The following is a 13,296-nucleotide window of genomic DNA, read 5'->3' as shown; positions in this document are numbered from 1 at the left end:
ATACAGCTTGCTGGTCTTCACAGGGCCTTTTTTGACCCACTCAGTTGTATAGTATCTCCACTTAGCCTAAGTCCTATCAGATCACTACATTTTTTTTTGTCCAAAATCCTACCAGTAGACATGGGGTTTGTCCTGATGATAAGGGTCACAACGATAATGACCAGAAGGCACGATTTTGTTGGAGGCAATTTTCCATATGGAATATAGGAGAACGGGTACTAGAGGCAGAGCAGTTTGTTTTATTAATTCAAAGGATCTGTTTGTTTGATTTAAGAGAAAAACGTCTCATGTAAGGAAATATGGAGAGAAATCAAGGAAAGGAATTTGGCATTTATTTAGAACATGCATCAACTCATCAGAAGGAAAACACAGAAGAAAGATGTGTGTTAAATATTGTAAGAGAGCACCATTACATTTTTCAAAGGAAGCAATAACTACTAGATGGTATATACAGCCCAAAGGCACAAGAAGATGACAGGAACACACTCACACAAAACCTATTTAACTTCTGACTTCCCATTCACCCAGTTTTCTTTCTCAGCTTCTCTATCTTCCTCTGGGACTCTTTTATTCCTCCTCTTGATCAATATGCTTCCATTTATTCACTTATGTGTTTCATTCTATTTCACACCCTCTCTATCTCCATCTACTCTTAACCTTTTCCATCATCTTTTCTTGTCTCTCTCTCCTAAAACTGGAAAAAAATTGGAATAAATTATATTTGATTCATCAAATTTTTATTGTATTTATTGAGTTGTACATTACACAACCTAAACATAAAAAGCAGAGAGGTAGAACATTCCATATTTTGCTCTCTTATAAGAGAAATGTAGTTACTTATTACTTTATGTGGCCCATGAGTTTTTTTGTGGGGCGGGGGACTCAGTCACTTTTGATGGGAAAAAAAATTAGTGACCTTGCCTTAACTTTCTTGACCCCTGTATTAGCTTTTTTTTTTATTTTTTATTCTCAAACAATCTCAGAACTTAGCAACTAGTGGGTGAGGAGAGGGCAAGGAGAAACTTGAAGAAACTGCTAAGTATTCCAATAATAAGAAAGAGTAAGAGTGTAGCATCAGCTTATGCCAGTTATGGTAATTTCCAAAGCAACCAACTCTGGACACCTTAACTAGCCTAAAGGGGTCTTTTGGATAGTTTATGCCTAGCCTTAACTCACTTTAAGGGACTTTTTATTAGCTATATCCTCTGCCTGGGATCCCTTTCTCCTTGGTGGGGGAGGAGTGGGGAATGATTTCGTGTCATTCTGATATCTACTTTAATATTATCTCCTCAGATTTCTTACCCCTCAACCTGGGTAAAGCCCCTAATCACTCCTTTCCCATTACACACAAATTTCATTTTTGCATGATGGTATCTATAACTAGCTCACATTTTCTTGCTTAATTATTTGTTTTTCTGTCTCTCACCTTACCCCCACATACATATAGACTAAAATGTAATTGTCATGAGACTAAGAAATCTGTCTGTTTTGTTTTCTGCTATATCCCCAAAGAACAGAAAAGTGCTTGCCAGCATAGTATATAATCAGTAAGTGTCTTTGAAAAAAAGAAATAATGGAAGGAGGGAGGGAGGAACAACTTTCAGCTCATTCATTCAGTAAATATTATCAAGCTTCAACCATGCATGTGGGAAACAGGGGATACAAAAATGGACAAACTCATCAAATCATACAGTTAATAAAATGAACAGGCAACCCAGAGACTGAGAGAAAATATTCACAAAATATATATCTGACAATGAACTTTCAACCAGAATATATAAAGTTCATTGTCAGATATATGTGTGTGTGTGTGCGCACACACACGTGTGTGTCTATATATATGTATATATAAGAACCCCTACAACTCAATAATAAAAAGACAAACAACCCAACTTAAAAATGGCCAAAAGATCTGAATAGACAATTCAAATGAAGAGCTAATAAGCACATGAAAACATCCTCAACATTATTAGTAATCAAAGAAATGCAAATTGACATCACACTAAGATACCGCAATATACTCAGTAGATTGGCTAAAATTAAAGACTGACAACATCAAATATTGACAAAGATGTAGAGGAACCAGAATTCTCACACACATTTATACTACTGGTAGGAGTATAAAATCATATTATGTTTTTGGAAAAACATCTATCAGTTTCCTATAAAACTAATCATGCACCTATCTATATCCCAGCAATTCTACTCATAGGTATTTACCCAAATTAAGTGAAAGTTCACAAAGTGACTTTTACAAGAATAGCTATAGAAGTTGTATGCATAATCACCAAAAAGTAGAAAGAGCTCAGGTATCTATCAAGAAGATTATGAATAAGCAAACTGTAGTATATTCACACAATGTGATACTAATAAGCAATAAAAAGAAAGGCACTACTGAGAGGGACAACAACATGGAGGAATAATCAACGTTATACTTAATGAAAGAAGCCAGACACAAAAGATTACATGCTGTATGATTCCATCCATATACAATTTTAGAAAATGCAAAATAATCTATGTAGAAAGAAATCAGAATAGTGCTTGCATTTATGGGAGTAGGAACTGATTGGGAAGGGGCATGAAGGAACTTTCTAGAGTGATGGTAATGATCATGTTTAGATACGGTTGTGAGTTACACAGGAGAATGCGTGTGTCAAAACTCATTGAATGGTACTCTAAAGATTTGTACATTTCACTATATGTAAATTTTACTCCCCTCAAAAAAGTAACCAAGCACAATCCCCAGCCTCTGAAAGCATATGTCAGATGCAATGATGTACCCATAAAAATTTTTCTAATAAATTGTCACATTAATGGGAGACCTATTGTGTATCAAGGACTATAAAACCCACTTTTCTTATATTACAGGTTGAGTATCCCTTATCCAAAATGCTTGGTACCAGAAGTGTTTTGGATTTCAGATTTTGAAGTATTTAAATATACATAATGAGATATCTTAGGAATGGGACCCAAGTCTAAACATGAAATTCATTTATGTTTCATAAACACCTTATACACATAGCCTGAATGTAATTTTATAGAATATGTTTAATAATCTTGTGCACTAAACAAAGTTTGTGTACGCTAAACCATCAGAAAGCAAAGGTGTCATGTTGGTGCTCAAAACGTTTTGGATTTTGAAGCATTTAGTATTTCAAATGTTGAGATTAGAGATACTCAACCTGTAGTACATTTAATCCTCACAATAAAATCAGCCTATGAAGTTATAGGTGGAAAAACTGAGGATTAGAGAGATTCAGTAATTTGCCCATGATCACATAAGTAAAGATGCAGAGCTGGATGTCAGCCCAGGTCGGACTTCTAAAGTCCTGTGCTAGAGGGCACAAATTTAGGTGACTACAGGAGCAAATTTGCCTTATTCAGGGCCAGAGCTGACATCTCATTCTCCTAAGCAGGAATAGAACTGAGAATGTTAATGTCATTTGCTATCCCTAGAAACTGGCTGAATTCCAAGTTGAATGTGACTTAGGCAGATCAGTCCCCTAGGAAATCCCTAATATCTGTGACTGGGAGGTTCAGGGATATATCCATTATCTATCTTTCCACTGACCTACTGAATTGGCCCAAATGTTCATAAACTACTTACCTGTGATAGAGCTGAGAGGGATGCGGGTATCAAGGCTCGGCCTATTAAACAATTTGCAGACTTTGTTTCCAAACAGGATGTGAACGCTCCTGCAACAACAAAAAAAACAACACCCCCCCCCACCAAAAAAAAAAAAGATAAATTGCGAAATCGATAGGTTTAAGGATAAGCAAGGATGAGATTAACCAACATTTCAGAGAGCAAAGAGCCCTTTCTAAGTGAACTGACAATCAGGGGTTTTTTTCCTTTCCTGTGGCATTTGCTAATTCTGGGCACTGTTGAAGATGAAGCTTGGCTGTAAGGCAGAAGGACTCTCCTGAGGAAAGGAGAAATGAGCATAACTTTGGGCCGTTGGGAGACACTAAAATAATGGGCTGGAAACTTGAGAAGCCCAAAATGCAGGGCTAGTTTTTCTTACCTGAAGTCACCTGAGTTCTGGGCTGGTGTCTGGGTAGGAAAAGCACAGGAAAATCTCCTGCAGTCTCCTGGTACTTCAGAGACAAATTCTCCCTCTAGAGGGGAACTGCCCCAAACAGGCCACCGGTCTCCACCTTAAAAGGTTACCTAGATTTTGAAATTAGAGGGACAAAGGGAAAACTAATGAGTCAAAAAGATCAAAACCACTCCCAAAGGGCAATTTGGACAAAGTGATTCTAAAATGCATAAGGATAAATAAAGGCTAGTAATAGTGAAACATCTTCAGGAAGAACAAATTGAAGGACATATGCTACCAGATATCAAGGCTAGTTACAGAGCTAGAGAAATTAAGACAGCGTAGTACTGGCTCAAGGACAGACAAATAAATCAATGGAACCATGACCCTTACCTCATACCAGATACCAAAATAATACTAATAATGATTTGAAATGAATCATAGGCCTAAAAATGAAAGTCAAAACAACAAAGCTTCTAGATCACACCACCAGAGAAACTCTTCATGACCTTAGGTAGGCAAATATTTCCCAGAGGACAAAAAACATTAACCATGAAAGAAAAGATTAATTAATTATACCTTAAGAGGATGAAAAGCCAACCACAGACTGGGATAAAATATTCACAATATATATCTAACAAAGGACTTCTATCCACTACATTCATACATTTTTTAAACTACAAATCAATACGAAAAATATAATCAATCTAATTTTTAAAAAATATAAAAGAATTGAACTGGCACTTCATAGAGAAGAATATCCGAATGGCTCACAAGCATATAAATAGGTGTTCATCACTATTGCTCATCAGGGAAGTGCAAATTAAAACCACAATGAGATATGCAAAACCCACCAGAAGAGCTAAAATGAAAAAGACTGACAATACCAAGCACTGAAAACATGGAACAACTGGAACTCTCATAGATTGCTGGTGAAATTGTTAACTGGTAAAACTACCTTGGAAAACTATTTGGCAGTATCTACTAAAACCAATCATACCTCTATCACATGACCCTGGAATGCTACTCCTAAGTATATAACCAAAGAGCGTACAAATATCCACCAAGATACAGGCACAAGAATGTTGAAATCAACCAGATGCACAAAATTAGCTACCATATCACTACATTTACATGAAATCCAAGAACAGGCACACAAATCTACGGGAACAAAGTGGTTACCTCTGGGTAGGGGGTTATTGACTGGGAAGGGATATGAGGAAGCCTTCTGGGGTGCTGGTAATGTTCTATATCTTGATATAATCACATATGTTAAAAAATAAAAGCATTGATATGCACCCTTAAAATTTGCGCAATTTACTATATGCATGCCATACCTCAAAAAAATAGTTTTATTTTTTAAATTTTAGGCCTACATCCTATAAAAACTAATGAGGACAGCAAGACAGTGATAAGAGTCTTACCAGGATTCAGCAAGCCAGTCATCAAAGTTAATGAAAATGGAATGAAATATGAATGTGCAGGGCAGTGTCCCTTTGGCCTGTGTGGCTCTCTACTTCATGGCAGTGCTAAGGCAAGAGACCCTGATAGCTAGGCCGAGTTTTTAATTGATACAAGATGAGATAACCTATATCTTACAAGTAGCTCATAAAGACCCCTGAGGCAGAGACCATACTATCCATCTGGTAACTGAGATCTTTGACCCCATTAAATTTTTATTAACCTCTCTTAGGACTTTTTTTGTCTGCACAACTAACCAAAAGTCACCATTTTTCTTTTAGCTGAAAGTCCTACCCGGCAATTTTGCAATGCTCCCAACTGGAAAACTGGCAATAAGTGTCTAACAGTAGGATGGAAAAGGAGCAAAGAAATCCAAATCCTCTGGGTCTATCTTTATAGTTGATAAGCTTCTTTGTATTAGGTAAGGTAAATTAGTTCATATCCAAGGAGAACAGAGGCAGTTATGTGGGAAAGGTTAAAATGCACCTTTGGTGAGGGTGGGTGCCAGATTCCTATTTACAAACAGGAAAATTTTTTTCCATAGTGTTCCCTTCTCCGGTGCTGCAGTACCATTTGGATACATGCATTCAATATAGCTTGTTTTAAAAAACACCTACAGACATATAACTTCTCGTTACCCTCTTCACCCCTTGAGGAAACATCAAGAGAACTTTATCCACAAAGGGCAAATGTTCACAATTTTGACATAACAGAAGCATCTCTATGGGAATACAATGAATAAAAAACAGTATTTACACTTTAAACTCTTTTTGAAAAAGCTACAAACTTTTGCCTTTAAAAAAATAACTGTGTGCAATACAGCATTTGCCTGTTATAGGATCTGACATTTAAAAATCTCCATGAAGCATCTTTAATTTATCAAGAAAGAAAGGAAAGAATTGTGCAGCTGAGGAGCTAAACATGGCCCCTTCTTGAAAATATATGAAAAATTCAAAACTAAAACTAAAAAAAGGGGGAGTAGGAAATGTCCTTATGGTCAATTTAAACCAAATTCTACTGAATTTCTTTCCTCCTCCAAATTTGTTCATTGCTGCAGAGAAAAATCACAGACTGGCTTACCCTTCAGAAAAACAACTTAGTAGAAAAATACAGCTACTTTTGAAAATACATCTTGGTTATTTTCCTAGACAGATACAGTGTTTCCTCAAAACACTGTTCAAACATGAGGATAGACACTCAATCTTAACCTGGTAGGACCCTACACAGGCTTGTCCTTGAGGCTTGGCTGCTATGAGAGGCTCCCAGGCCCTTAGAGAGTCTGGAAAGAGATGTAATACTTCTAGAAAGATTTTTTTGGTTTTCAAATATTACAGTGCAGATGACAGGGTCTAAAATAAGGGAAATAAAAACAGAACTTGGAGGTAACAGGAAAAGGGGTTCTATTTCCAAGTCTTTCTTCAGCTTTCTGAGAGGGAAAAAAAGTTGTGGTTGTTTGTTTGTATATGCTTTTTGGGAGAGATATAAAATGATACTAGTGGTTATAAGGATAGGATCTGGTATCCAAAAAAAAAATAAAAAACCCTATATTTGAATTTCAACTTCACCACTTACTAACTAGAAGGTTGCTAAGCTACTCTGTGTCAGTTTCCTCATCTGTAAGATGAAGATAATGACAGTTATGAGAATTACATTAGTTAGTTAGCACAACGAATTTAAAATGGTGTCTGGTATATAATTAGCACCTAATAAATGCTAGCTGATATAATTGCACTGGAGAAATTCCAGGATCTAGGAAATAGTATGTGGTACATCATGACTAGTGAATAGCTGCCTATGGAAGGCAGGAGAAGAGATGGCTGCAGGCATTACAAAAATTGGAAGGACATGCCAGAGACACAATTCATCTCATAGTTAGAACCAATATTAGATGATGACTTTGAGCTTGGGTAAAAATGTGAGGGAACAGGACTGTCTTGAAGCTGTAGTTCACAAATGACCCTTTCAGGAGACCTAAGAACAATCAAAGACTGTAGGGAATCCTTGAGGATTAGCAAATCCTCCTAGTCTAACTTCCTCTGAAGCACTTCCTTATTCTGGCTTTGAGCTCTGGTGGGGCTGTAGCTCACATGCACCACTCCTGGCCTGGCGAAAGCTAACTATATTGTGGGCTACACATTGGCTATGCCTCCAACACACTGCCAGTTGCACAGAGAATGCCCTCCACCTCGTATTGTGACAATGATTCTTTCAAAGCATTAAATCTTTAGAAACATCCACTTGGAAAGTAATTGGCAAGGTCATTGAGACAAGATAATAAAGGTCCATTATCCTATATCTAGCATGACTTCACCCAAACCAACCCAAAGTTTCAAGTATTCCTTTGTGAATCATTTGGATAAGAAGGAGAGCATTATGCAAACATCTTTGTATACTTTTTACTTCATACCATCCTAGCATGGATTTAGTCCCTAACTTCAGGAATATATCTCAGAAATTTGATAAGAGAAAGACTAAGCACCAGTTGTGGCCTCCTCTATGTTTCTGTGGCAAATGCCAGCTTGCCAAGAAAGAACAGGTTAGTTTATTTTACCACATGGAAAGATGATCACAGATTACAGATTGCTTCCCTCTGCCTGCAAATGTGCTTAATGCCTGTCCACCAAAGGAAAGGCCCTTCTGTTTTTAATGATTTCAAAATAACATTCCATAGCATCCCTTGGTAACTCATTCAAATATTTTATAGTTTCCTTCTTCTGGTAATTATATCCTCAAATATGTTCATATACATTAACTTATAATAATCCTGTGTAGCGGCCAAGCGCGGTGGCTCACTCCTGTAATCCCAGTACCTTGGGAGGCCAAGGCAGGCGGATCACGAGATCAGGAGTTCAAGACAAGCCTGGCCAACATAGTGAAATCCCGTCTCTACAAAACTACAAAACTACAAAAAATTAGCTGGGCGTTGTGGTGGGCGCCTGTAATCTCAGCTACTCTGGAGGCTGAGGCAGGAGAATCGCTTGAACCCGGGAGGCGGAGGTTGCAGTGAGCTGAGATCGCACCATTGCACTCCAGCCTGGGCGACAGTGTGAGACTCCATCTCAAAAATAAAAAAAAAAAATAAACAAAATAATCCTGTGTAGCAAGGATTATACCTATTTTACAATTGAGGATATGAAGAACCAAAGAGGGTAACTGACTCGTCAAGATTGCACAGCTGGTTAGTAGCAGAGCAAGAATAAGAACCTGATTTCTTGGCTCCTATTAAAAAGTCAAAAAATAACAGATGCTAGTGAGGTTGCAGAGAAAAAGAAATGCTTATATATTGTTAGTATGAGTGTAAATCAGTTCAGCCATTGTGGAAGACAGTGTGGCAATTCCTCAAAGACCTAAAGACAGAAATACCATTTGACCCAGGCATCCCATTACTAGGTATATACCCAAAGGAATATAAATCCTTCTATCATAAAGATACATGCACACATTATGTTCATTGCAGCACTATTCACAATAGCAAAGACATGGAATCAACCTAAATGCCCATCAATGGTAGATTGGATAAAGAAAATGTGGTACACATACACCATGGAGTACTATGCAGCCATAAAAAACAAGATCATGTCCTTTGCAGGGACATGGATTGAGCTGGAGGTCATTATCCTTAGCAAACTAACAGGAACAGAAAACTGAATACCTCACGTTCTTACTTATAAGTGGGAGCTAAATGGTGAAAACACATGGACACATAAAGGAGAACAACACACACTGGGGCCTATCAGAGGGTCGAGGGTGGGAGGAGGGAAAGGATCAGGAGAAACAACTAATGGGTACTAGGCTTAATACCTAAGTGATAAAATAATCTGTAAAACAAACCCACCATGACATGGGTTTACCTACGTAACAAACCTGCACTTGTACCCTTGAACTTAAAATAAAAGTTAAAATTTTTTATTTAATTTTAAAAAGAACCTGATTCTTCGGATTCTTGGCCTTCTTCAGACTCTTGGTCTGACTAATGATGCTCTGGGAACCTCCACATCACTAGCAGAATAAGAACCAGTGTTAAGATATCAGAAAGAACACAATGTTTGTCTCTTGGTGTACAGGAGGATTGGTTCCAGGACCTTCCACAGATACTAAAACCCGTGGATGTTTAAGTCCCTGATATGAAATGGTTTAGTATTTGCATATAATCTATGCACATCCTCCCTCATATACCTTAAAGCCCGGGTATCCAATTTTTTGGCTTCCCAGGGCCACACTGGAAGAATTGTCTTGGGCCACAAATAAAATACACTAACACTAATGATAGCTGATGAGCTAAAGAAAACTGTGAAAAAAATCTAATAACATTTTAAGAAAGTTTATGAATTTGTGTTGGGCCGTATTCAAAGCTGTCCTGGGCCACAGGTTGGACAAGCTTGCTTTAAACCATCCCTGGATAACTTACGATACCTTATACAATGTAAATACTATGTAAATAGTTTGTTTTACAATATTGGTTTAGGGAATAATGACAAGAATAAAAAGTCTGTACATGTTCAGTACAGATGCAATATTTTAAAAATATTTCTGATCCACAGTTGGTTGACTCCATGGATGCAGAACCCACAATACAGAGGGCTGACTGTATAGCCATGATAGTTTGCTTACCAAGTGGATCAAAGGCCAAAAGTCCCCTTGAGGACAACCATTTCATTATTGTCATCCCTACATACTATCGTTCCCAGAGTGTTCCTACAGTAGAAAGCCCTACTAAAAAGAAAAGATACAAAAAGCCTAGCTGAACATTAAAATCACCTTAAGATCATATGCTGATCCATGAAAATAAAAAATAAGACAAGAGTATGTGGTTTGCTGCTTTCTAACTTCTCTATTTTTACCTCTGAGATAGATACACTCAGAATAAATTGAAGAAAATGAGGCAGAAAAAAATTTCCTAATATCCTAAAAAAAATGCTTTACCCTTGGCCATGAACTTCCTTTTCCCTTGAGGATTTCATACCTCTACCTCCCAAAGTTTCTAAGGGAGCCAAGGGTTAGCATTTTAAACATGGGTAAAGAGTGAATCCCATTGCTTTATATGCTTGACACTCAGAAAAGCACATCAGGGTTACAACACAGTCCTCTGGCAAGAGCCCTCCCAATACTAAACCAGCATGCTGTTCAAGTGAAAAGATAAATGGAGTTTTCCTTATAGGATTTCTTACAAGATTTCTTTTTTAATATTAGCTAGAGCCAGGGGAATCTGAAGGCAAGCTCACTCAATAGGAACAAAATTTCTCTCTCATCTCTTATGACTGATATTACCAAGGTTAAATACATATGTCCTGAAACACACTTTTAATTATGGCCGCTCCACCTTACTACCCTTGTTAAAGTCACCAATGACTTCTGCATTGCTAAATCCAATTATCAGCTCTCCGTCTCATCTTACTTGTCCTATAAGCAGCCTTTAACATGGCCAATCACTCCCCAAGTCCTCTTCTTCTTCATCTATAGTCACACTCTTGGTGACCTCATATGGGCTGCAAATAACACCTATAGGCAGATGACTCCCAAATTTATTTAGCCAGCTTAGGCCTTTCTCCAAAATCTCATACTTGTTTATCTACTTTCATTACATTGATTCCTGTAAAATCCAACACAGTACATTCAAAACTAAATCCTTGGTACTCTCTCCAAAACCTACTCCCTTACAGCCTTCCATCTCAGTAGATGGTAATTCTATCCTTCTAACTACTCAGGCCAAAAAATCCACAGTCAATCCGCCAGGATATCCTGTTGGCTCTGCCACTAAAACATATCCACAATCTGATCACTTGTCATTATGAGACACCATCACACTATCATCTACATCTCACCTTGATTATTTTGACAGCCTCCTGACAGGAGTCTCTTTGCCTTGCCTCACTACAGTCTCTTTTCTTTTCTTTCTTTCTTTTTTTTTTTTTTTGAGATAAAGTCTCGCTCTGTCACCCAGGCTAGAGTACAGTGGCATGATCTCAGCTCACCACAACCTCCACCTCCCACGTTCAAGCCATTCTCCTGCCTCAGCCTCCCAAGTAGCTGGGATTACAGGCACCTGCCACCATGCCTGGCTAATTTTTTTTTCTTTTCTTTTTTTTTTTTTTTTTTGGTAGAGACGGGGTTTCACCATGTTGGCCAGGCTGGTCTCGAACTCCTGACCTCGTGATCCGCCCGCCTCGGCCTCCCAAAGTTCTGGGATTACAGGCATGAGCCACCGCACCCAGCTACAGTCTCTTTTTCAACAGGACCGACAGTGATCCCTTTAAAATGGAAGTCAGATCATGTCACTCCTCCATTTAAAACCCTCTGATAACTGCATTTCCTTTAGCATAAAACCCAAATCCTTATAGTGGTTTATATGGCCCTGCATAATATAATCTGCAACTTCGTCTTCTATTTTTCTCTCTCCTGCTCTGTTCTAGCTTCTCTGGTCTGTCATTCCTCAAATTCACCAAGCACACTTCCTCTTTAGGTTCTTTATACTGGCTATTCTGCCTGGAATGGTCTTGACTCAAATATCAAAAGAGCTAAATCCCTCACCTTCTTCAATCTCTTTGCTTCTATCTTGCCTTCTCAATGAGTATTTCACTTACCACCTTTGTAAATTTTAACCTCCCCCTCCCAACTTGGCAGTCCTGAGTCTTCCTTATTCTGCTCTAACTTTTTAATTTTTCTTAGAAACGTATCACTTTCTACACATATTGTATAGTTTACTTATTTATTATGATGATCATTTATTTTCTGGTTTTCCTCTCTAGAATGTAAGCTCCATGAAGGCAGGGATCTCTGTCTTGTCTAAGTGCAAGAACAGTGTCTAGCACATAGAACATATTCAGTAAATATTTGTTGACTAATAATTTGTAAGGACTAATAATTCCTTACATTTTTATAGCGTTTTATGTTTCTAGTGCTTTCACATGGTATCCCATTTAATCATCTTAATTACTATATGAGGTGGGTAGGGTAACACAGAATTTATCTCCATTTCACATTTAGGAAAATTAAAATCCAGAGTAGTAAAATGATCTACCCAAGAGCTACTCTACATAGCTGGAATGTGGTAAAACCAGAAACCTAGTTTTGTACCCTTTTTCTGTAGCCTCCAATATTATACTGCAAAGCCTGTAGTCCTTGAGGAAAGACCTTCCAGATTCTTTGTTAGGAAGGGGACATGCCCTGCTTGTGCCACTAACCCAGTGCCTTGAAGCTTAATGTGTTTCACCAGCAAATGCGAAGTCAATTAAAGACCTGAGCTTATGTGGGGAATCATCTTGTGAATATGAGAGAAAATGATTCCCAAATGGCACTCTCTCCAAGAAAGAAAGAAAGCAACATTTGAATATCCCATCTACTTAGTGGAATAAATTATTTGTTTCTTCCTAACTAGCTCTGCCTTCCTCTGGCATTACCCACTAAACCAAACAGTTCTCCAAAGCAATGTAATAGCATAAACGGAGATGTGAGAGTCCAAAAAGGCATCTGCAACATAACATATATCCCAGTGGCCTCTTCCACTGTGCCACCATCTAAGCCACTAACTGCCCATGTTGAAAGCTTTGCCCCATTGCCACTGGCACATGCAAAGAGTGGAGACTGTCCCTTTAAATGTACCACCAAACAGGAAGCTGGTGTTTACTTGGCAGGGGAAGAACAAGATACTTTCATGCTTGGCATACTGCTACCATTGGCATCTAACCCAGAAGCTGCTGCATTCTGCAGGGGTGGCAACTATTTTGTCCTCAGGATAACATAGTGGAAGATGCAGCTATATTTACATACAGGCTTTTTAATAGAGATGCCTGTCACC

At 38.1% G+C, this 13,296-nt stretch overlaps 2 protein-coding genes across 6 annotated transcripts in view; one reads left to right on the top strand and one right to left on the bottom strand.

The window, feature by feature from the left end:
- TRPC5 (transient receptor potential cation channel subfamily C member 5) overlaps nt 1-13,296 on the top strand; it is a 309,990-nt gene that overhangs the window by 178,218 nt on the left and 118,476 nt on the right. The gene's annotated exons all lie outside the window — the stretch shown is intronic.
- Nucleotides 1-13,296, bottom strand: part of TRPC5OS (TRPC5 opposite strand) — a 29,289-nt gene that overhangs the window by 3,886 nt on the left and 12,107 nt on the right. For all 5 annotated transcript variants that reach the window (XR_008955222.2, XR_008955223.1, XM_057301136.2 and 2 more), the window contains exons 2-3: nt 4,026-4,171; nt 3,608-3,696 (exon numbers count right to left, since the gene is read on the bottom strand). The gene's annotated coding sequence lies outside the window, so the exon portion shown is untranslated. The remainder of the gene's footprint in view (nt 1-3,607; nt 3,697-4,025; nt 4,172-13,296) is intronic.

Source organism: Pan paniscus, chromosome X (genome assembly GCF_029289425.2).
Source record: "Pan paniscus chromosome X, NHGRI_mPanPan1-v2.0_pri, whole genome shotgun sequence".
NCBI lineage: Eukaryota > Metazoa > Chordata > Mammalia > Primates > Hominidae > Pan > Pan paniscus.
The sequence above is the reverse complement of the archived record's forward strand: the minus strand, read 5'-3'. Positions and strand labels throughout refer to the sequence as shown.